We start from the raw sequence: 24,431 nt of genomic DNA, 5'->3' as shown, positions 1-24,431 counted from the left end.
GAATTGGAAAAAAGAGTAAGAAAGATAATACGCTGGGGAATGGTATTAGATCAAATGGGAATTATTTCCAAGAAATTGGGAAATTAGAAAAATTGATAAATTGGGAAATTTGTCAACTCGCAAATTGGAAAAATGGAAAATTTGACAGCTGGCAAATGGGGGAATGAGAAATTGGGCAACTGTTAAATTAGGGGAAATGGAAAATTGAGATTGGCGAATTGAAAAATCGAGAAATTGGAGCAATGAGAAATCCGGAAACCGGCATGGGAAATTAAAATTGTGAAATTGAGAGATGGGAGATCAGGGAACTGTGAAAATGGGAAATTATTCCTTGCCAAGAATAAGCTGCTTTGTTCGGATCCAACTTGGATAATTTCGACGTCTGACTGTCAATTACTTCGCCACACTTGGTTCAATCTCTCGGTTCGTCTCAAGAGCGTGCTCGAGCGTCTGGAAGACTCACACGTTCAATCGAAACTCCAGAAACTCGAACAGACAGGGACTTAAGTTCAGAGATAATTCAGCGCCAAACGAGCACTTTCAGAATCCGGCTGTCAACGTTCTTGGAAAGCATCGAAGAGAGAACAGAGAAGAGACTCGATTTCTTCGAGCGTCAGCTAAGAAACACCAGAGGTTCCTTTCTTTCCGTGTTTTTCAGTCGGTTCGCGATTCACACTCCTCCATCGCAAGCCATTTTTATTCACGAACGAGATAACGTTAATGGCGTACCTTAAGTTACGCGCTTCCAGTGCCGCCGTTTAACCGGATGCTTGGTTATCCAGTCATCTTGCAAGAGGAACCACCTGCTACCAAGAGTCTGTGCCAGGAAGACGAGCACCCAGGTCTCAAGAATGGCACCTTAAGGCAGTGGTAAATCCATGAGAGGAGGATGGCTGTAATCACCTTCCACCAAGGATCATGATATCCTGAAAAAGTTCATTTATATCATGAAATAAAATTTAAATGTTTGATTTTAATCGATGTACCATCCTGTGTCTTCAAATAAGAACACTATACATTTCGTTTCTCCCTGCATCGTCAGTCTGAAGAAATAAAACAATACGAATATGACATTAAATTTTTTGCCATTGAAACATTGATACGAAAATGTTTTTGTCTGGATAATCGTGGCCAAGGGGACGGATATTAAAGCAGCTGAAATCATACGAACATTCGATGGTCTACAATAAGCCAAATGAGTCTGTGGTTAACACACAACTTTCCACACCTTCTTTTTTATATAGCAAGAAGCATATTTCCGGTCACGGATGAAGAAACGCAGATAGCACCGAGACCCGTGGGATATGAAGAACATGGCCAGTGAAGGGAGACGATAGTCACCGCAATGCTCGCATTTATCTCGATGGAAACACACTTGCACCAGTCGAATTTCCTTTTATTTCTCCTCTTCGAATGGGAACGGTTAACGCTTGCATCTGTAAACAGGAAGAAAGTGAACGAAACCGCACGGCGCAACACTTTTGATCGGATGTTACCTGCTGGCAATTATTCAGGAACAATGAATCTTTCATTGCAAATGTAAAATGTAAAATAAGAAACTTGATAGTTCCAGTATTAAAAATATCAAATCTCCACTCACTCAAAAATTTTTATTCGAGACCATTTCCAAAATTCTACTCGTAAGGGGCGCATATCTGAGCCAACAGACACGGTCCAGCAGGATCGTGTACAAAGGATCTTATCCTGGAACAAAAGGATCGTCGGGAATAAGCAACTTCCGGGTAAGCCGAGCCGGAATGCCTCTGTCCGAGTTTATTGGATAACCCCGTCGCGTATGGAAATTTCGACATGTCGCGGGGAGAACAATGGGAACGTTGGTCCGGCCGGATGTCGTGTGGCCGTGGAGTGGGCATCGCTGCATGAATACGCGAAATCGGGGTAGCCGCGAATAATTTTCATAAATTTCGGCCGGTCAGCCTCGTAAACATCGAATCGGGAATGCGGCCCGCTAACCGAACGGCATTCGATTCGGCCGCACAGCAGCCGAGCATACGTCTTTCTCGCCAATTTATTAGATTATTACCGCGGCCAAAATTCACCTGCAACCGCGCTGCGTCGTTCTAATGGCTCGATGTACGAGGAAGCCAAGAAATCGGACGACATCGTTATCGAGATAGCGTGTCCTCTCCGTTTTTGCTCTTATAGATACCGATTCGTATTTACGAGGAAGCGAGACAGAAATGGTACCTCTGGTCTTTAATTTTTGACCCGTGTCAACTGAATTATGGAGAAGACCTGGAGCTAGAGTAAAATATGCAAATTGCACGAATTAAGATGATTTGCCTGCGAAATTATTGACTTCTACTACTGAACTCTCCATAAATTTTCTCCAGGTCTGAAATAAAATGGTCTATCGACCAGTAACTGGATTAAAAAAGGTGTAAAACGCTTCTTGAAAGGCGAAGCTAAATCTTCGAAATGCGTGACCAGTTGCTCTCGATCGTTACAATCGTGTCCCCCGGCCACCATTGCCGATCTCTCAGGATGCCATCGCGTTCTTCGATTTCTCCTCTCCATTTCTTTTCTCTGGCTGCAATCGCGCACGCCATCCGATTTATTGACACGATCTCGCTCGATTTCCCCGAGGGTGGAGAAACCATACGCTCCGATAACCTCTTATAGGCGTCGTTTTGCTTGAAAATGGGATACTCTATGAAAAATCGGCGAATACGACACTGAGACCGTCAATTTTTCGCCTGTTCTTCGTTTTGCATTATTTACAACCGTAAAGTGTCCCTGCCATTTCCATTCGTTGACTTATTCAACAGCCTTAGGGACTCTATACACGGTTTCCATAAAAGTGAACAGAGTTACCTCTGAATCTGACGAAAGTCACCTTTGAGGATTAAATTTATAACGATAAAAAGATTGCAAATTTTCGTTATAAATCGTTCCAAGCTTCATCTATTTTAAACATCTCTAAATAACCATTTTTCCATGTTCCATCTCAAACTTTATCTATTAAACTACGTTCGCTGTGGATCCTAACAGGGTATACCTTTTGCTACGCCACCTTGTCGTCTGAGAGGACACTGTAATTTACTGCTGAAATATACGTTTTGGATTTCATAAGGGTTAAATCTGTTAGTACGAAGGTGCAAGACTGGCCGTGAGCCAACGTTTCCTTCTCGATGCAATTCAATGGAGACGCGTATATTTATTGCAGCTGTCGCTTTCTATGCGTTCAGCCTCCTCCGAAGTAGAATTACAACCCCGTAACTCAAGAGACATGGGATAGTTTCTATCATTGGATGCAGTCACGGTGAACAGGCACACTGATATCGTAATTGTATCGTAGATAAGGTTACACGCTGACCTGGGAACAATTTGCTTATCCAATTGCATCAGTCACGTTGGAAGTTTGCTTAACAAGCGGTCATCGATAAGATCCAGGGATCGATAAATTCACCGTCCTTTGGTTACAGCTATTTCGAATTACACAAATAATATCAGCTTGGAAATATTTTTTTTTCAAAAGTTCTTTAAGATTTTGCATTTCACACCTAACGTCGTATTAGGGAAGGTTCGAAGGGAGGTTGAAAGGTTGTTCGTTTCGAAGGCGTAATGAGGTGGCAGCCCGAGGGTGGGTTTTAATCAAGAATCGATACATAACAACGATTCGAGGCTTGGCTACCGCGGACAACGCAGCATCGCTCCTAATAAGGCCGCATCTATTCGAGCCTCGCCTCAGGTGGCAGAGAGCTCAATTATCTGCCGGCATGAGCCGCCATTAGATAACGAGCCGGCAGATGCGCCACTTGGCGTGGGCTCGGTCTTATCCCTTCTGAAAAGGATTCGTTGTTTACGAGCGAGGAGATGCTTGCTTCCTTCCTCGTACCCATTCCACCAGTTCCTTCTTCGAACGATTGCTGCCAGGCACTGTTGAAGAAAATTTACGTAACACTTTCTTTAAAACTATATGCAGTCGATGTTTGCTCTGCGAATGCTGGAAAAATTGTAAAATCTTAAATTATAAATTCATTCTTTCAAAATTTTCGATTCATTTCAGGGGAGATCATGTATTTTATTTTAAATTAACAATACTCTGTGCAAGCTTAGAAATATCCCGTCCCTCAAAGGGTTAAAAATTAGTAAATCTACCCCTACAGGCACCCAGCCCTAATCTCCCTTACCATCGTACGACCTTGAAAGACAGAACCACTCACCTCCTTGTTCATGCTAATTTCGTCCATTACTTGCCGAAAGTAGCAAAAGCTTCGGAATCACCAAACGACCAGATCGTGACGTTCAATATTTCTCCATGCACGGAGAGGAGATGGTTCTTTGAACGGTGCGACGATCCCCTTCGATGAGCAAGATGAATTTCTTCAACAGTCACTCCTCCCAGCTCGATCGAAGACCACGCGGAACGTCATTTCGGCGTTTCACGTCTTTGAAACCGTACAAATTGATTCGTAACGTTTCGCGTCGTTGACACGCCATTATGGTGGATCACACCTACAGGACTTTGAAACGAACATTACCCTGTACCGCTTTCACGCGTTTCACTAGCTTCACCGATGCCAGACGGATCGTGATTTGCACTTTCTTCCTTCGCCTTCTTCAGATTAGAGGATAGACGGGGTGAGAAGGGGCGCAAACGAGTGAACCACCTTTCGAAATCGTCTTCACGCGGCATCGTTGAAGATTCTAAAGAACTTTTTAAATAAAATTTATTTTTTTTCCTATTATTTAGGTAAGGTAGATTTACAGTTTGTTGTATATTTTTATGTTTCACAAATATTGTAGCAGATTTCAAGTTGTCTTTCAAGGTTGGTTTTATATTATGTTGTCTGTTGGCGGTGTAAATAAAATTTTGTCTGCCTAAAAAACTCAGAATAAATGACTAATGCAAAGGCGAAAATGAAAGATGTCTTTGTTCCGAAAAATGATCACATCATTCGAACGAAGGAACAGCAGCAACGTCGAGGTCCACCCGAATTGATCATTCGAGACTGCAGGAGCAATTTCGATCTCAGCGAACGATAACGCCGAGATTAATTGCGACTCTCCTCTAAATCATCGGCTGATTTGAAGGCTCCGGATTAGGCGGCCGCTCGTTTCGCCGATGGTTAATCGTTCGCCGGTTCTCGATGTAAATCGTCGCCGATTTTCGTTTCGGTAAACCATCGAGCCCGATCGACACGCTTCTGGATCCGTGAACCGATTATCAATCTCACGCGAAAAATAACACCGCAAAACGAATTAAGCCGCTATCCCGGTGCGCGGACGCCTTATAATAAAGATGAATCACCGGGGAATAATCTCACATTTATAAGTAATAAATTCACCGGCAATTTGCATGCTCGCGTGTAAATGTAGACATTACTTTCCTCCCAGCCAAGGTTGGCCCACCTGCGGTATAATTTGTTCAAGGCGTTTTCGAGTATTTTTACGTTGTACGCGTGTTACCGTTGGCTTGTTGAAAAAATAAAAAAAAATTCACCGTGCGTACTCCTGCTTTACCTTCGATCCGAGCCATTCCGAAGCTGAATTACCTTATGAAATTTTCATGGAACGCGTGAAAAAAACTGGGACGAACAGGACCGTTGGTGTCTTCGTAATTTCAAGCGATTACTTTCCTCTCCTTGTAGACATAATTCCAGAGGATTTAAGATAAATGTGGCTGTAAAAAAGATTGCGGGTTATTGATGCTTCTAATTGATTAATCGGTGCTTATTTTAAACAGAATGGAAAGTCGGATGATCCCAATTTTTATTCTGTCTATATATTCGATTCAAAATTACTGTAAATTCTGAACTCTAATTAAAGTGACAACTTTATCGGTCTCAATTAAGTCTCACCCTCCGTTTCATTTTCTTCACCCACTTTCCCCTTTGTTCTTCGACTCTCACCACGAAACTTCTTACCCAACTGTTGTCAAGAATTTCTTGCTACATACTTGCAAACGTATCTCTCTGAAATCCTGCCAAAAAAGAGGAGGCGAACGAGCACAAAGGGAAGAGAAGGAAGTGAATCAAGCGACGAAGCAGCTTGTTACAATCCTGCCGGTGAAATTATCATTCCGTCGTAATGCAAGCTTATTATGTGGTTCGTGTGTAATGGTATCCGCGGCGGTTAGTGCGTCAAATGTGGCTTTGTTGGGTGATTAATGCCCTCCTCGTAGCTGACACCTCGCAGAGTTTAATTGCACCTTATTCCGCATGAATATGGATGCCTGCCTCCCGGGCCATCGAGGTCCGCAGAAGTGGCAGCAACAGCAGCCACGCATCGCCAGAAAGAACAGGACGAGCAACCACCAGGGGACTGGGAGGCCGCGAGCGGAATAAAAAAATGCAATTACGATTTTGAAAAATGGGCCACGTCCTGACGGGAACGAGTATCCGGCGAGTGGTTTAGGAACCAACAGGATTGCATCGACTTGATTCTTTGACCACCGTGCTGATATTCCTTCGATATCGATGTAACGCCCTTGTTTTTCATTTATTCGATTCCTAATTAATTTTTATTGATGAGATCGTGTTACCTTGTTGGGAGTCCTCCAGGCAATTTATAGGGTTTTGATAATACGCTGATTTTTGATGGGCTCTAATTAGAAATTAAATTGAATTCTATCCCTTTTCAGGTTTAATTTTTCTAATTACAATAAAATTTGAAATAAAATAAAAATTGAAATTCCAAGACGAGTATTGAAATCTAATGCCGACAGTGTAATTATTCATTCCAAGTGTTCATTAGAAATAACTTGTTCTGTTAGCAAGATCGGAAGTTTTCAATTGAACTTGTACTCCTTATGAATTAATTTGTCCTGCAGCATTCGTTCGACTGTTTTCGAACAGATACAAGTTCCCCTTGTTTCTTTTTGTTCGTAACGATGCACCAACGTCTGCCGGAAATTACGGACATCAACTGAGGCTACTACAATCGTTCTTCGAGACGTAAGACCAGGCTGTGCGTTATCAAACGATCATCTCTGTCTTCGCTATGTAACGCCCGGCAGCGTGTACGCTCACCTACCAGAACCTGTTCCCTTACCTGTTATCTCCAAGTGAAACCGGGCAAGAACGCGATTTATGTATTCAACCACGTCAACTGGCGTTGACATCCTCGGATTTTCAGCAAGAAACCTGCACCCCATCCCCTCTTACTTTCTTTTAGACCAGGCTGCTCGGCCTCGATGCATTTATCCTGGGAACAATTTCAAGACATTAATTGATTAATTAGGATAATTACACTAGGATCAACAGGTATTAGGTGTTAAGAAAATATTTGAAATTGAAAGTTTCAGAAGAACAACCAAAATTCGATGTTATCTACCTTTAAATAAAAATAAATTATTAAAACTTTGAAAATAAATTAGTGTACCTTTCTGGACGAAAATGATATTTTTGGACAAAAGAATCAAAATCTATCATCTTGACAAGCTTGATGCGTTCTAGTATTAATAATTGTTTCTCGAAATGAATATCCGAGTCATTACAAAATTTGACCGGTGGTATCTTGATCTAAATTGGAGGCGAAAAAAATAAATCATCCAACACGGTGAAACCTTAAGACGCACGTTAAAGCATCAGATGATCAAGCAGCTTTATTTACATCTGTTTTTCTCTTACGATGAATCTTATCTTACCATCTTGACCGTCTTGATAGTCGGTCCGCGCGTACAGCTTCCGTTCATTCATTAGTAGCAGCAGTCTGCAGCAGTCATAAGTTGTCGGTGAAATGATTCTCTTTCAGACCAACCGTGATTCATGTCGGGAAGAGAACGGCGAGAATGACAGATGAAGAACGCGACACGGTATGAAATATCACCATACGGAATCAATTTGCGGTTTACGATAAATGAGAACGATGCGCTTGTTCCGGGGATCCCTTACAATTAATGCCAACTTTTTTCCACCATTCACCTTCAGCTGGTGTTAAATAACAGCACCGAAGAGTATATAATTTCGCCTTATTATTAACACAGCTCTTACTTTTGTTATAATATTTCCAGGAAGAAATGGTTTGGTTTACTTAGCTGCTAAAATAATTAAAGGAAATCAAAACCTTTTGAAACATTCTAAATTTAGAAATACTAATTGCAAAATTTTGATTGCTCCACAAATCGCCACGTCTAATTTATTACTATTTTACGATATTTCATTCTCTGGCTAGCAATTATCAAAACGAATCTCGATTTGATAAACCACCGAAACCATTTAACACCTATACCCGAACGGTGTTCACCTACCAATCTATGCCCAATCATCCGACCAATGAAAACCATAAAAATCTGTGCGCCATAATCATCGATAAAGACCTAATTACAATCCGTGCCAATCCATAAAGTTCGCTAATAACAGGCTCGTGTTGAGGAATCGATCGAATTATTACGAACAACCGTCAATCGAACTTCCTTGATGGAGCAGCGTGTAATTTTAAAAGTACAACACTCGCGTGAAATTAAAGACGTTAACTTTAATTAGGATTTCCGAAATTATTGGCCGGACCGATTACAATGTGCCGTATCGTTGGAGGCGTACTCAGGTTTTAATTGAACAAGCAGATACACGAAGCTTAAAATTAAGAGGAACTTAATATTTAAAGTCTTCGATCAAATAACTTTGATATTCCATAGTATTTCAAAGGTGCGCTTCAGTGACGAAGGGTTTAATTAATTTTATGCAAAATTCATAGTTGACTACGATTGATCCGTTGAAAACACGGTGGAAATTTATGCCCCATTACCGCTATTAACCATTAACAACGTAGCAACCTGGCCGTTCTCAGATTTAATTGAATTTATAATCTCTGGAACGAGGCAACAGCGTGTAATAAAATTTTCGACTGTTCTTTCGCGCGAATAAGCGATTTTCGCTCGTGTTTCCACGTCCCGGTGATTTATATACGGCCGATCCACACGAAAGGGGATCTCCGTGAACGACCAATAACTAGAAACGAGCTGTCGTAGATCAGAGATATACATCGGCGGGCAGGCCGGCACCGAAAACAGCGAATCAACGGCGCGCTTAATTTCCAATTAATTTCACCGGGTCTAAAAAATATGCGAACAAGCCGCGACTAACACCGTGAACGCGTGTTGCTATTCATCACGAGACCGGTCTACACCGGCTCACCCATGAGGCATTAGCATTTATGTTGCAGAAATACGACAACTTTCTGGCGGGGTGGTTAAATCAAGCTTGAATCACGACGAACGTGATTTTCGATGCTTTGATGGGCTTTGAAAGAGCTGCGAGATGAAATTTAAAATAACGTTTTGGGTGGAAAAGAAACCGAAGTATATTGAATTTTCTTCCCAGTGAAAGTAAATCAGATTATTCTTAAAATATTTTGCGAATTTTATTTTTCATACGATCTGAAGATTGTATAATAAATTTTCTATCTCTGTCTTTTTTAAAATAAACCTCAAAAAAAAGGATCACCCCTTGCAAGTTACAATATAACATCCTTGCAAGTAGTTACTTTTATGTTTACACATGATCCAAGCGTATCCGGCCATTAAAATCCGACATCGCAAGGCAATAAGCTCGCGCGAATTTCGAAGGATCGTTCGAGCGTAGAAGCGAGAGAATTCGCGTCTCGAATTCGACGGCAATAAACGTGGATTTACGGCGTTGCACCACGGGGAAGATGGAAGAATGCATATCTGGCTGGTCGTCGTGGTTATTCCGTTTAATGGCCTTTAACGACATCCGAAATTACCCTCGTATTTCAACGTGACCGAATAAACAATTATAAGCTACCGCTTCGTTGCCACCAGGCGAAAGAGTCGTTCCGCCTTCGTCTGCTGGCGGTGTGGCGATTTCTACGGCCATTCAGTTTCGCCACCTTAATTGCATCCAACTGAACCATGCTTGCACATTTAGATACCTTCAAATGGCCTTTAATTCAAACATTCGTGGACATTAAATACTTGCTGTTTCGTGTAGAAATTGAAAGGGTAGTGAAAGAGGAACAAATTGTATAAAATTCTTCTGCAGAAAATTATGATAAAGAATATTTCGATTACAATATTCTTAATTCAATTATTAAAAAATCAATTTATCAAAAAGGGTAATTCTTTCACCACCTGGTGTTTCCCACGCGTTTAGCCAGAGTATTGATAATGCTTTCCAGCCTACCGTCGAAAACGATAAACCGCGGTGATCTACGAATTTTAACGACTGGAATGTCGTGTCCAGGATACCGTTGCCAGAAATGGCAAGGAATTTGTTTAGAATTCGCATTAAAACCGTGCAGAAGTAAGGTGGACCGGATGAAGCCGGTGGCCACCGAAGAAGATACTTCGATAATGGTGCAAGCATGTTTATGGTTATTTCATTATGTTCGGGTCGTTTTGGCTCGTCTTGCACGGGCAGCCGGCCTGTTTGGGAGGTCGATCACGAGTCAGTGAGCGATAGGGATCACGATGGCTGGATATCGATACCGCACAAAATCGATAATCTCTCGTCCCGCGAGGGACTTAATGAAGTGATGGGCATCGGCGAAAAATCGGCCATTTGAATTTACCAAATATTTTCTAATCCACTTCAATTTAATTTTCTTTCAAATAAATCCCAGTGTTTTTAAAAAGCTCTCGCAATCTTCAACAAAATTTCAACCCCATTATCAACCCCATTCAAGATTCCATAAACGAACGTGTATCCCCGGCACGCTACTTTTCAATTAAGCTATCTACCATGAAATCCCTGGAAATTTTTTAACTAATATCAGCGTCGGTCGCTTTAAATGATCCTCTTCAACCCCTTATTACCCTTCACGGCAACAGGTGAAGGTAGACCGAGGCTGATACTATCCAAAATGTTCGATGATGATGACAGTAATGCCTGGAACCAAAATGTGGTAACGGGAAATGATGGTGGCTCGATCCGAATTCGTTCGGTCGATCGTAGATAACCGTGCGTATAGCCTGGGGTCAGAAACGTCTGCAAAAATGTCGACACGACGTCGGATCATCGGCATCCACCTGTTTGACGGGTCAATCTCGCCGAGGTGTTCGCGTTCAGTGCCGTCACCTTCTCTTGATCGGCAGTTTAATATAACAGGTTAATTAAAACGCTGTCTCAATTAAACCTCGCGACGTTAATTACGATCGGTTTCACCGAAGCGACGAACGATCTTTAAGGTGGCCGCTTTACATCTTCGATCACTTTATTTCGTGAGAGTTGAAAAATTCTCTGATCTACGATCGTGTTAATTGCAACACGTTCCAGCCTGCTGGGAAGGGAATGTTGCACAGTATATTAAACATTTTCACGCCTGCATCATTCCTTTAGCGATCTGCAACGAGTATGTATATGGTCAGTTTAATATCGCGAGGATGAAGACACCTTTGATCGATGTTAGCTTATTTTTATAGATTTCTCCAACAAAAATCATTTGTTGTATTTTAAAAATGAAATGATCGAGCTGTTAAATATTTATACGAGACGATGTACACGCAGGCAGAGGGTCGGCTGTGTCGAATCAGAAATTCGATAATGCCTTACTCAGTACGGTGCATCATTCGCCCGGAAGCTGCGAATTATACCGTGAGTTTGGTCGATCGATGCCACGTTACGTGCAAAAGCTCAACTTCGGACTCTGTGTGGTCCATCCTGTGTATATTCCCTGAATGTCCTGATAATTTTGCGTTACAACATTGGTATCCTCTGCGGAGATTGCAATTTGTACGAGAATCGTGCGATCATTGCACGAGGCTCTTTAAAGGGTGCAAACAAGAGTGCATCCATGTAGGACATGGTGCGATAAATTTTGAAAGAAAATGAGGGTTTATTTATCGGTGCGAGTGTCTGAAGTGTTCTAATGTCCGAAGTTTCGATTGCCACAGAGTATTCCAACGATCCTCGAATCGCCGATTCGAACGAAATGGTAACAAAGAAGTAATTTCAGGTACACGGTGCCATTGCGTGTGTATCGCTTATCGAGACGAGACCGAAACCAGTTCGGTATGGTCACGAATCGCGTAAATACGTTGCTGAGATCGCTGATATCTCACTGGTTATCGTGGAAAGGAACAGTCTTCGATTCGTCTGCGGCAAAGAAACGAGGAGGAGAGTTGCGATAATGGCAGCTAAGTATTTTTCACCGAAATCAGACAAGGGAATCAAGATCGCGCTCGAGATTACTATAGCTTCTTCGACAAAACTCACACGTTCCTTAATGCTCGAACTTCCCATTATTTTATATGCAGTATACTTTTTTCAAATCAATTAGTTTTATTATCTATTTAAATTAGATTTTTCTTTCCGTAAGACAAATTCTGCGAAAAAGAGCAAATTAACGGAACAATTTTAATTAGCCTAAATTAGCCATCAAGTTTATACACTTATGTTTAACTTCAATCTGCCTTTCGGATCTGGACTTTTTAATCAGCATACGGACCGACGATAATTAATTCCAACGATACCGATAAAATTTGCCGGCCACATTCCGGTTCTATCTAAAAAATTCGCTGGGGGACCGTACCACTGGCGACCCAGCAACATATCGCACGACTAATTACTAACGACTGTAATAATTTAGAAAGTGCATCGTGTGTGGCACTGTGCGGCTTTACTATCGTCGGTTCAAAGCAGAGATTCGCCGCTAATAATGGTTCCCGATCTGGCAATAAACGAGATAATTAAAAATCGAAGTCCTTATCGAAAGAAAGAAATCATTTAATAAAGCAATTACATTAATTTTCTTTGGGTCAGATGAAAATCTGCCAGTAAGAAAAATATTTAAAGGAGTCGTAACTCTTTGTATTTTCAACAATTCAGTCCCTTAATTAAATTACTTCTCTAACGGGTGGTCCGAAATTCATTATCAGGAGCGTAATTCAGCTTTCGAGTATCGAGCTATACCGAGTGTAGCCAGCCGCGAAAAGGGCGGGGAATGAGAAGAGAATAAAAGGATCAAGGCCTACATATAACCAGTTCCCAGAAGGTGGTACACGGAGGCCGAGGTTCACGTAAAATCTCACCCTGTGGGAGTTCATAAACCCCTCGAGCCAGTCGAGATAAACCAATAAAGCAGCGCGATAGCCGGCGAAGCAGGTGCAACGTGGGCGGTGAGTTACCGTGCGGGTCACAGGTCAGCGCGAACCCACCATCTCCGGCAATCCTTCTCACACACTCAACGCAACTCCCCTTTCACCTTCATCGCCATCTTCCTTTCTCCTTCGTAACATCCTTCTAACGACAAAGGTCCTGCAAGAAACACGGGTCGTCTGGTGTATGTACATAGAATCTAGCGATGGGAGCAAAGCAAGGTAAACCTTGATTCAGGTGTTTTGTCTTTAGAATATCTAGACATGAAAATTTTTTTAATTAGGTAAACGTATCCTTGATAACAATGATCGTTCCCACTATAAACGTCTCAGATAATGATCAACTTATGCAACTTCAAAAAATTTTAATTATCCAGTTTCTACAACACGATGCACTCCTCGTAATTCAAAACGAAATCTGACAGTAAGTGTCTAGACAATGAAAAAATTCATTTGCAAATCTATGAGATCGTTTTATCTAGACCTTGAGACCAAGGATTTTGACTAGCTATTAATCTCGTCGACAGGTTCATATGCATTAAACAAACGAAGCTACAAGAATTTATCGTAGATATTTAAATAATTCAAAAGAAAATGTAGAAAGGTGGGAAGTCGCGGTGAAATATTCAAAGGTCGAGTATCCCTAGTATATTTCGCGAGGGTTGAATATTTTTCGATTCCAGACACCACGAGTGGACATCGTATAATATTGGAATATCCAGCGTTTTCGTCTTAGAAAACCTCCTTGGAGAGTCCTCGATATTTTATGGCCTCTCCAACGAATCCTTAGGATGCCGATAAGTTTGATTGAAAATTCAAGGGAAATCGCATCGAATGCCCATCGCTAGATGCAACAAGATACGAGAAGGGTGGTTGTAAGGTACTACGAGACCTTTGGCCAGATGATACTTCATCGAGAAGGAACTCGAAAGCAATTTACCTTGCAAAAGTTTTTACTGGTAGGTAGCGACAGATACATCTGTTTCTTTCATTGCGGAAGATATACTTCTTGTTGTTAATAAAACGCGCGATATTTCTTAGATTTTTATTCGATATTAATAAATGTGAATACCCGAGCATTGAAATCATCTTAGCTCGTATTTCTTTCCATTGTTAATTCAAGAAATCATTGAATTTCGAACGTGAATTCGCGAAGGGAGCCCCCAGAGTTCCCAGAAACAGGTCCTTTAATTAACCTGCACCCTAAAGGCTAACCGCTTAATGTAATTTTAACACAATTAACCGGACCGTTTCGATTGAGACAGATGAAAGTAAATATCGTAGATACCGATCTGTAAGATATAAATCGACCGTGACAATTCGATTGCCAGTGTAGGATCTCCCTGGTTCGGTTCCCAGCAGATTAAATTAACTCGGGGGATACGTAAATCGTAAGATTCTTAGATGCCAAAGATAACTTTACATCTGCCGGTCGATTGCGATAATTAGGCTGATCGGAGATTGATTGAAAATCGAATTCAATTTCAATGCTACGATCATTACCTAATTAAGCGACCGACCGTACACGTTTCTTACCCTTATTACGCGAACTAATTAAGCCGAGGATGAATGTAACCGGTCGTTCTTTGTGCTGTTAGACACTTAGATTGGTCGTCCGAAATCTGGATCCTCAGCAAATTTCCTCCTAAAAGGGTGAAGATTGATCAACTGCGAATCAAGGGGACAGCTAATGAGGTCCGGATGAAAAGGGTTGAATCAGGGATGTAATGGAGCGTCGGATGTGAATGGTAACACATCGTAAGGTTAATTTGGATAAAAATCACGGATTCAATAATTCTCCTCGACTTTCTTGAAACACCAGAAGTCTGTAATCTCGCCTAAAGGATCAATTACATCCACCAGCCGTTTAATCCTCCTGTTCTCGTGAAATTAAAAAATGAACGCAAGATTGCAACCACGAGCGCCGCGAAAGATCTGAAAACAGCAACAGTGCTGTTTTATATTACAGATTTGCAAATCGTACGATTCATCTTGACGCCACCGAAACGTCAGAGGCCTGTAATCATACGCGAAGGATTAATTTCGCGCGTGGATCACCTAAGTCCCCGGTGTTTCGTCGGGATTAACGTCTGCCCTATCCGTCCGTCCGAGACGAATTACCAATTTCGTCCGTCTAAATTAAATTTTCACGTGACGCCGCGTCTGGCCCCGGTCATTAAAAGTGAATTTAGCCGAGATTGCCGGGGCCAGTGAAAAGCACCATAATGGCGCGCGTGTGAGCGGAAAAAAAGACGGGGCCGAAAGAGGCAGGGAATGAAAAAGCATGGCAGCGTGTAGACAGCAGGCTCGCGCGCGAACGAATCCCGAATGAGATTTGCATTTTTATGCGGCTGTACGCGCGATGTCATCCGTCAAAAATCGGGACCCGGCTTTTTGTCAACGGATCCGATGGACGAAAAAGCCTTGGTACGGTCATTTTAAATTCATTAGGAGATTCAAGTGAAACGCCAGCCGTCGCGACGGCGGAGGCGAAGGAAGACCGATTTACCGCCGCTTTCCGGCCCGCCCGGCGAGGAGGACTCTTTGTAATTATTTTTCAGCCTTGTTCCTTCGGTGCGGATCAAAGCGTGCGCGAACGGTGTGAAGTCTTGAACGGCGGGGCTGCATAATGGCTCTAAAATTCGCTGGTAATTACCCGGCAGTTTTCGACGCCAGAAAGAAGGGGGAAAAAAAATTTCAATTTGCCAAGAACGAGAAAAGACGATGTCGGGGGCTGATTGTTTCGCGGTTGCGCCCCTGTTTCGGGGGTATTCGGGATTATTACACCGTGGAATTATCATTTCAAAAGAGACGAACCGTGTGTTTTTAAAAATAATTCTTCTAAGATAACTAATTAAGCAACGAGATTATGAAAATAGTCTCGTGTAAGATGTTTTTGGAGGAAGGATAACGCAGAGAGCGTAAAACGTGAAAGCTCAGGGACGCGTAATTGATTTAATGCCAGCCCAAGGGACAGCAGATGTTGCAACGAAGCTTTCGTCCGCCATCTGTATTCATGGAACCGCGATCTCTTCAGGGAACGTTAATCGAGTCGATTCAACTGGAAGAATTCAAAGTCCGACACTGCTTTCTGCCGAACTTTGTAACATTTTCTTCCGTTCCTTTAGCAAAGGACTCTCGACAAGTCAGAATTGTTGCATTCTTCTCGAACGGCGTTTCTTTCGCGCGTAATTCGCACACTGAAATTGCCCCATCTGATTCCAGGATAATTGCTCTTTTCTGTTCCCTGAAAGCCACCGGAGGTTCCCTTTGCATTCCGTTAAAACTACGCGGCCAATTAAACGGCCCGAAGGGGGGAGGCTAATTGAGACATAGTTATTTGAGAGAATTCGGCTCAACCCCGTCATTACCTGGGCCAAATGCACTTATAATCGACCGATTTTAATTATCGCACGACGCCGCGATTTATCATCGAACAGGCAACGTGTGATTCCGTTTCAGAATCGTTTCGATCGTTCCACAACGTTTAGCTCGGGTTAGATATGATATTTCAAAACTCCTTCGTAACATTCGTTGCCAAAAAGTTTAAATCTCACTGATATCGCGTTCTCTCGGGAGGGATCATTTGTCTGCGTAACTCATTTTGGCAAGTTCCTCGCGGAGATTACCGCCGCGTATCGAAGCGAGCGGAATCCGCGACGTGGTAGAAATTATACGGTCCGCAGGGCGGCGCGGACGTAGAAAAAGAAAAGGCTAGGGACAGTGATAAATCACAAATTGCACGAACTCGTTGCGGTCGAAGACAAATTGGCTCCGGAGTCATGAGCTACGCAGCGGGTAATAATATAATTATAGGACTGCCAGCCTCTTTCGACGTTTCAGTTTCAGCTTCTTGCCTCGACTGGTCTACGCGAAACGCCGAGCTGGCTCGCGTAAGAGCGTTTGATTTACCGTCGGCTTTCTTTTCTCCATCGATTTCAATAATATCCGTATCGACGGTGTTTGGAAAGAAAGCTTAATAACACCTTGATATTAATACAAGGGGGTACAAAGGGTTAAAAATCATAACCGAAGTAGGAAATGGCGAGAGGAACTGAGTCGAAGGATTGCCACACAGGAGGCTGCGTAGATAAGGGCCGAATGCAAAAGTGGATCATTACACGGGCATAAAGGCGAGGCAGCCGGGCTACCGGCAATAAATACTTCAATCAGTGGCCTCTAAGGCGTCAGTTAGCATCGCGGCGGTGCTTCGAAGACAGGAGCGCGGCGGCGACTCGCAAAGACCCTTGAATCCTTCCACTTTCGTCTCAACTGGCTAAAGTATGCCCGCCCTCTCTGACAGCCAGCTGCAGCCGTTTCGAGAACGGGCAACCCTTTGTCGTCGATCTGCATAACTTTTTGCCCGTCACGACTAGCCAAACGCCACATTTGACGACGCGGAAACACCACGGTCACTTGGGTGGGAGAGTATCGTTCGAATTCGGCACGCGTCAAGCTCGCGGTTCAAAATTCACCCAACTTTCGATGAAGAACGCTGTCCACTCGCGATCTTCGGGTACAGGGTAGAAAATCGCTGACGAGATAAACCTATCTCTGTCGATCACTCGCGTGACCGCGAAGATAGCAATGCCAGCCGATAAATCATGTCAATTATATATTGTTTATGATCCGTTCACCGTTGCTCGGAGCTTTGCTAAAGGTAGATCCGATCGGATCGTAGCGGTAGCTTGATTCATAGCGAAGAAACGCTTCTCTGGGAGGAAAGAGGGCTAAGCTCGTTGTCAGGCCCGCTGATAATTGGGTGAGCAAAGCGACACGACACCCTTCCAGCACGCGGCTGGATCCGTTGTTGGAGGACCCAGCAGCAGCAGGAGCATCGTAAAGAGTGGCTGCCACCATCAGGGGCATCAGGATCCCTCAGTCAGCTCCTCGTCCGAACAATAAATCTGGCCGTTCGGTGGGTAATTGGGTTCACTCGGTGAGATCAATCCGATACTGTCTGCCTCGTGTCCGTCTGTCCATCCATTCGCCGCTTGCTTCTTCTCCTTTCCTCCATCCTGTCGTTCTTTCCCTCATCCTCTTCTTCCCTCCGTTTCGCTGCCCCAAACCAAGTCCGCGTTTACGTGAACACCGCGGCAGGAATTCCAGCCAGCTTGTCACCGTGCTGTTCCTTGCGATTGTTTAATTATTTTTATTGCCGCAACCAGCGGGCAGCTCGAATTCAGCCTCGGCTATCAAGCGTTTCGAAGAGGCTAGAGGAGGGTTACTCGGCGTGATTTAACGAGTTCCCACAGGGTGCTTTCCGACTAAACTTTCGTCTCGATAACGCTGGAATATCTTCGAGGTTTTAGCTAAAGGATTATCGAAAGTCTGGAAACGTAGCTTGTTCTTGGCCAGAGATATCTGGGCTCGTTTGTTACGAAAGATCAGAGACGCGTGTACCCGTGCAAGAGGACCGGCACAATGCTAGCAAGCCGAGTCCGCTTGTTATGCGCCGCTTTCATTCGAATCGAACCGAAGATCGTGTCGTATGCAAAACGTCGAATTTCCAGGCTTCTCTCCGTTGCCCACTTGAAGGGCTCTCGCGGCCACTCGAGAGAAGTTGCAAAGACCTGCCGATCTGTGGGAGTCAGCTCGAGTCTGGCTATAAATCTGAATAATAAATGAGTCCCGACGGCCTCTAAGAAGTCTCCGACTCAGCGAGAAGACGTTCCTGAGGGTTTAAAAGATGAATTTACGAGTGTACCGTTCATGAAGTCTGGATACGAAATAAAAAAAAAGTACCGTTCACTCTCTCGTTCCCTCTTTTTATCTTGTTTCAGGGAAAAAAGAATAGCGATTCGATCGAGAGGAAGATACCTTTCCGATTATTTTTCCATTAGAAACAATTTTTTCCAATAGAAAGTAAATTCTTTATATATCTATCCTGCAGTAAAACCATGTTTCACCATGTTCGAGTTTCCCATTTTACCTCTGTTCTCACCACGGAATTAATGTCAACAGGCTTGTTAACTAGTGTTTCGAAGAATTCCTCGAATTGCCGCGAAGCAGCGAAAGGCTTTCTCCTCAAGGATTCTCGAAATTCTAAATCTATCCTGAAACACATCGCTGTCCGAAACGAGCCGACACCTGCCTTTGTTCGAATGGGCGTGGAAGGGTGTACGAATTTATTTATGCTCACGGACCTCCCTAATGAATTTTTGTGGACGGTGTGAAATTTCGTCGATTCCGTAATTGGCTCATCCATCTTCCCCGTTAAAATCGGCAAAAGTAAAAAGCAAGCCAGCCCATTATTCTCTATCATCCTTTGAACTCCCTTTGACCCTCGTAGATCGTAATTAACCCTTTGCTACAAGTGTAAAAATATTGGATTCGTCGGAGAAAAATAGCCTCGAGCAGGTGTGCAATTCAGAGAAGTTCGTCTAGTTTCAAAAACATCAGTGTCTATATTTCATCAAATTTTTATCAAAGAAGATGATTATTCTAATTTTTGCTGCTTCATTCACTACGATAACAAACCCGCTGCTGTATAATATTTTTAATCAACGAAGGTTTAACGTTTCGCCCTCGCCAGCCTACAATCTCCTAAATATTCGTCGCATGCCGATCGAGCCTCATCCCGTGCCCATTATACTTCCAAATGTCGAACGAGCCCCTGTTTTTCCATTCAACCGGCAGCGTTTCCCGGGAGAACGAAACGCGAATCGATTGAAATTCACCGATAGCCATCGATCGGTCCGCGATGAAATTCCCGCGGGGCGGAAAGTGTTCCATCGCGGCGCGTTACGTGCATGGCACATCGATCACGGTTATATGACGAGACGCTGATCGAAGGGACGTTCACGCGTATCGAAGAAAAGGCGCGAAGGAAAGAAACGGGTATGCTCGATGAGCAAGGTGTATAAATATGATGAAGCTGGCGATACGGTGGGCACGGTTTGTGCCGCATCAGGCTGCTGAAGCCGAGCATCAGCGTTCACTTTTGTCTCTCGCCGACAACGGTTACCCACGTAACTCACGTCACCGGTGTGTCCGCGATTAGATCTTCACCGTTCCCTCAGCTTTTTTCTCCTCTTCCCGACCGTTTCTGTAAGTCCGGGAAACGCCGACCGGTCGTTCTCGTGTATATGCCGTGGCTGTCGTTCGTCCTTGTAGATATTCATAAACGATCGACGATCTCGTAATGCATCGGCAACGAGCAGTTTATTATTCCCGGCCGCTGCTGAATTCGAGCTCGTATTTTAGAGGATGCCGGGCTTCCGTGAATGGGAATCGAATGACGCATCGACAGGGGAGGAATTATGAAGCCTGATTAGGCGAAGCGGTACGCGGAGGAATTTTCGAAGACTCCCATGGGTTCCTTTAAATTCAATAAAATTGCGAAATGATATATCAACTTGTTCTTCGAAAAATATATTTGATTTTTAGAAGTTGAAATGTCCCTATAAAACGTCGACGATTACCTATCGCGTAATAAGTGGAATTAGCCTCCTGCTGGTATCCCAATTAAAAATACTTAGTTAGCTAACCCAATTAGTTAATCGCGAAGCGATAATCGAACGATACGACGGGTACGAACGCGAAAGAACGAGCGTTGAAATCGAAACGTATCATTTTGCGATGCATTTTCGCATTAACAAGCAAATGTTCAGCGACGGCAGGCGTAACGATAACATTAACCGCGGTAATTGGCACAATTATCGCGACCGTTACCAATCTCATTAGTTGTTTCTCGGTAGCTGGTACGGGTTTGAACATTAACGCGACAACGTTTATCGCGTTTCGACCGAATCGCCGGGATGCGATACCGGCAATAAGAAACCCCGAACCGATTTTGTAGCCGGGTTTCTACACTTTTCACGGTCTTTGGATAGCGGCGAGGAGTTTTCTTGCGGAACCACGAATATCGCCGGCTCGTGCACGCCGCTGTTTTGCTCTTTACGAATCATTAGCCTCGGCTTTCGCGGCTAATTCAAATTGCAATTCCCTGACCGGTCGCTGTTGCTGCTCATCAAAATACCGGACACACAGCGAGCCGCGCCGTGGACCCGGCAAAAAGGTCGAATTAACTTTTACCGCGGGAAAAAGCAAGTTGGGTCATTTTGCGCGCCGCATGCCTTCTCTGTGAACCAGTTACAGCCGACCGAGGCTAACCCTTTTTCATCGTTTATGCCGATAGGTGCACGAGAACCATTGGTGGACGCATTAAAAGATTCGGATGACTTTATGGACACAGAAATTTTTAAATATTTAAAATTAAATGACTCATTTCAACCTTCTTTCCATCTATTGCAGGGATGAGACATAAGCAAAGCTCTTCCTTTCGAATGAAAGTATAATTTAACCTAAATCCCACCAGATAGCGCCAGCAGAATGCGCCGAGTCCCACTCTGATGAAGCGCAATAGATCCCCCCACCATTTGGATCCATGGCACGGTATCCCCACCAATAAATACCGGTACTCACGCGCGGCACGCTCTCCACACGTGGATCGTGCGTTTCCCTCTTCGGCCGAGCTCGGTTTCTTTCGGATTCGATCGTGAACCGATGCCTACCACGTGTTCCGCTCCATCGAAGCGAGTCCCACGCGTTCGTCCCGTGCGATCCTTTCGAACGGAGAGGGTGGAGGCAGCGATGCCAGAACCGTGGGACGTGGGACAAATTTTTACCCCCTCCGCCGTGGAGGTGCATCATCGCGTTCTGCAATTAACGCGAACTTGTTGAACACGCTATGAGTTGCATTAATTGCACTCGCGTGTACATTATTGTACATATTATTGTATTCGGTACAATTTAATTTGAGTAAAAAAATGAAAAAATAAATTGAGAAATGAAATGAAATAAAAGAACAATGATAAATGTTGTTGACTTGATTCTTCCTCAGCTTGATTTAGCAATCAAAGGGTTAACAACCCCTCTTTTTTGAACTGGTCCAATCCAAGCTATTAATTTCTTTCGTACAGGTTCATTTGACTAATGAATGCTGGTAACTCAGGCCTAAGAAGCTTCTTTATATTCAAGAACAGGTGAATGAGTACTCGATTAATCATTCGAGGAGTCAATATCCAACCCTTTACCAAGAAAATTCTTCACAATTATAAATTAACTCTTATTTTTAAACTTCAAATGATTAAATCTTACATTTACTGTCGATGTAAAGATAAGAATCCATCTAGAACACAAAAGAATCCATTTGCCATCAGACACTCTTGATGGTAGGGTGTTCTTTTTGGAATCTTTTTTGCAAATAATACCAAGGCATTTGTAATTTTGCTCGGTTATTACAATCAATTTTACCGATTCCATCGCGCGGTTAGGAGCGGAAAGGGGTACACTGTATAGTCGCAGTCTATAAAACCCTGCAACCAATGTAATTACCCTGGTCGGCGATGTTTTAGAGGATCGAAGGCATAGTGGTGTAATTGGTTCGGAATTACGAAAAATAACGGTTGCTGGGGCTAGATCGTAAAATTGAGCTAACGAGAAGCGCGGCGAGCGGGCGTTCATAGCACGCTATAAAAATGGGGGCCAAGAGTGTGGCTAAACGCGACGGTTATCCACGAGGATGCAGGTTATTATGTGTTTAATTTTCGACCACACACGTGCTGGTTACTTTGAGCTTCCGAGAAGAGCGTGCGAACGGTTCGCGTGATGTTTCGTGGAAAAAATAAATTTTAATTTACGCGGAGAACATTACGACGATGTTCATCCCCTTTTGTTCCTGCTATTTTTTGGTAACTTAAGAAATAAAAATGCGAATACAAAAGAATCTACAATTACAGTTGAACTCCGTCATATGAGGGTTAATTAAGATGAAAGAAGTAAGCGTAGCAAAAGAAATTTCAGGAAAAAGTGTTCACTTCCTGCACACATGTCACTACATAATGGCGTTGATTTCAATTACTTACGGGATCATAGCAGGTGGAAGATTTCGTAAGAACCTAACTGTATTGCATAACAGGACTTCATCTTGAAACGCATCCCGGAAATTGTCCCTTTTAATTCTTACCTGTAGGATGTTTCAGGTGTAGTTTTGGCAAGTTACAAAAAAGGGTCCCTTCCGGTATTGAGAGCTTCTATTTTCACACGTTTCTGGTTTCGGTGGTTTGTAAAGGGACGCATCTGCAAGTATAACAATTTCGAACCCTTTATATAAAACTGAAATTTGCAAAAAAATAAAAATTAAATGCCGTTGATTGAAATCTAAATTTAAAAATTATAAATTATATATCCCTGGAATTAACTTAGCTCGCCATCTAATGGAATCCGCTTCAAGCTCACAGAAACCACTGCAGTTTAGCAGTTTAACAGATGATCTATACCTACGCTAGATAGAAGGAATCTCTAACTTACTATCAAACAATATAGCAGATACCTACTTAACCGTTCTCGATCATGTTGTCTCGAACAGTTCCTAAAATCACCGTCCTGAATTGTAAAAGGCGCGACAAAAAGAGTGGCAAAAATGAAGTTTTCAAATAACGTCGGTATTTCAGAACGTGAGACACGAGATCTTATAGGATGCAGTTCTTTATTAGATGGCAATAGTAGTACTGCTTTCAAAACGCGCAATTATATGAAATTTTTTATTTTTATATACCTTAAGCAGTTTCTACAATGTTGCATTTAATTGCTGTGGAAAATAATTGAAAATATTATTAAAAACCTATACTCATTATACGTATCGCTATACTACTAAACAATAACGCGACTCTTCTAATAACATCTGTCGCAAAGAGTTAAACTATTTGCCATGTGCGTCATCAACCCACCGGACGTTATTAACAGACAATTATTGTCTATAAGAACAGACGTTCGAGCATGCATCGCGACCGGATCTTGCCTTTTTCACGGACAAAACTTTTTCTACTGCGGTCGCATTCTGCCAGGTGTTGAGGCATCCATGGGAATTGTGCTGATAACTCATCACGCATTCTCACGGTGGTCCAACATACGACATCATATGTAAATGCGTAATTATTTCTCGTTGAACATAAATTAACAATCTGCTGGTTACACCTGTGCTCATCAAACTCATCCGCAATTTCATGACTTTACTAAACCATTGAAATTATTTTTCTATTATGCACTATGGGCTTCAATTTTTCCTTGAAAAGGTTCTAAATATTAACATTGAAAAATTCTGCCTTGATCCTACACGAAATTCAAACTCACCCTGTCATCATCTTTCCCCATTAACTCGCCAAAAGCTTCATCAGATCGAGTTTCTTCCAGGCCAGAGAAGAGAGCCGAATTGAAAACGGGTCCCTCGCGGACCGTAATAATCGTTCCTTTGATCGATTCCCGGGGAATCGAGGCCGCCACGCGAAGTCACACGAAGGAATTCCAGCAAGTCGAACGTCGTGCTGATAAATACCCAAAAAAATCCCAGGTGTAAGTGACACCGGGCCAAGAGGGACGCGTGCCGTTTTCCCACGTGTGCACCCCT

At 43.0% G+C, this 24,431-nt stretch overlaps 1 long non-coding RNA gene across 11 annotated transcripts in view; it reads right to left on the bottom strand.

Annotated features, from left to right (window-relative positions):
• The window catches only part of LOC114872557, a 76,407-nt gene that overhangs the window by 26,652 nt on the left and 25,324 nt on the right, over window positions 1-24,431 (bottom strand). For 6 of the 11 annotated variants that reach the window (XR_006830072.1, XR_006830070.1, XR_006830076.1 and 3 more), the window contains exons 2-4: window positions 22,992-23,104; window positions 4,506-7,170; window positions 730-4,412 (exon numbers count right to left, since the gene is read on the bottom strand). This is a non-coding gene — a long non-coding RNA (uncharacterized LOC114872557). The remainder of the gene's footprint in view (window positions 1-729; window positions 4,413-4,505; window positions 7,171-22,991; window positions 23,105-24,431) is intronic. The other 5 variants (XR_006830075.1, XR_006830073.1, XR_006830078.1 and 2 more) reach the window with 5 other exon arrangements.

The sequence above is a fragment of the Osmia bicornis genome, chromosome 14 (genome assembly GCF_907164935.1).
Source record: "Osmia bicornis bicornis chromosome 14, iOsmBic2.1, whole genome shotgun sequence".
NCBI classification, from domain to species: Eukaryota; Metazoa; Arthropoda; class Insecta; order Hymenoptera; family Megachilidae; genus Osmia; species Osmia bicornis.
The sequence above is the reverse complement of the archived record's forward strand: the minus strand, read 5'-3'. Positions and strand labels throughout refer to the sequence as shown.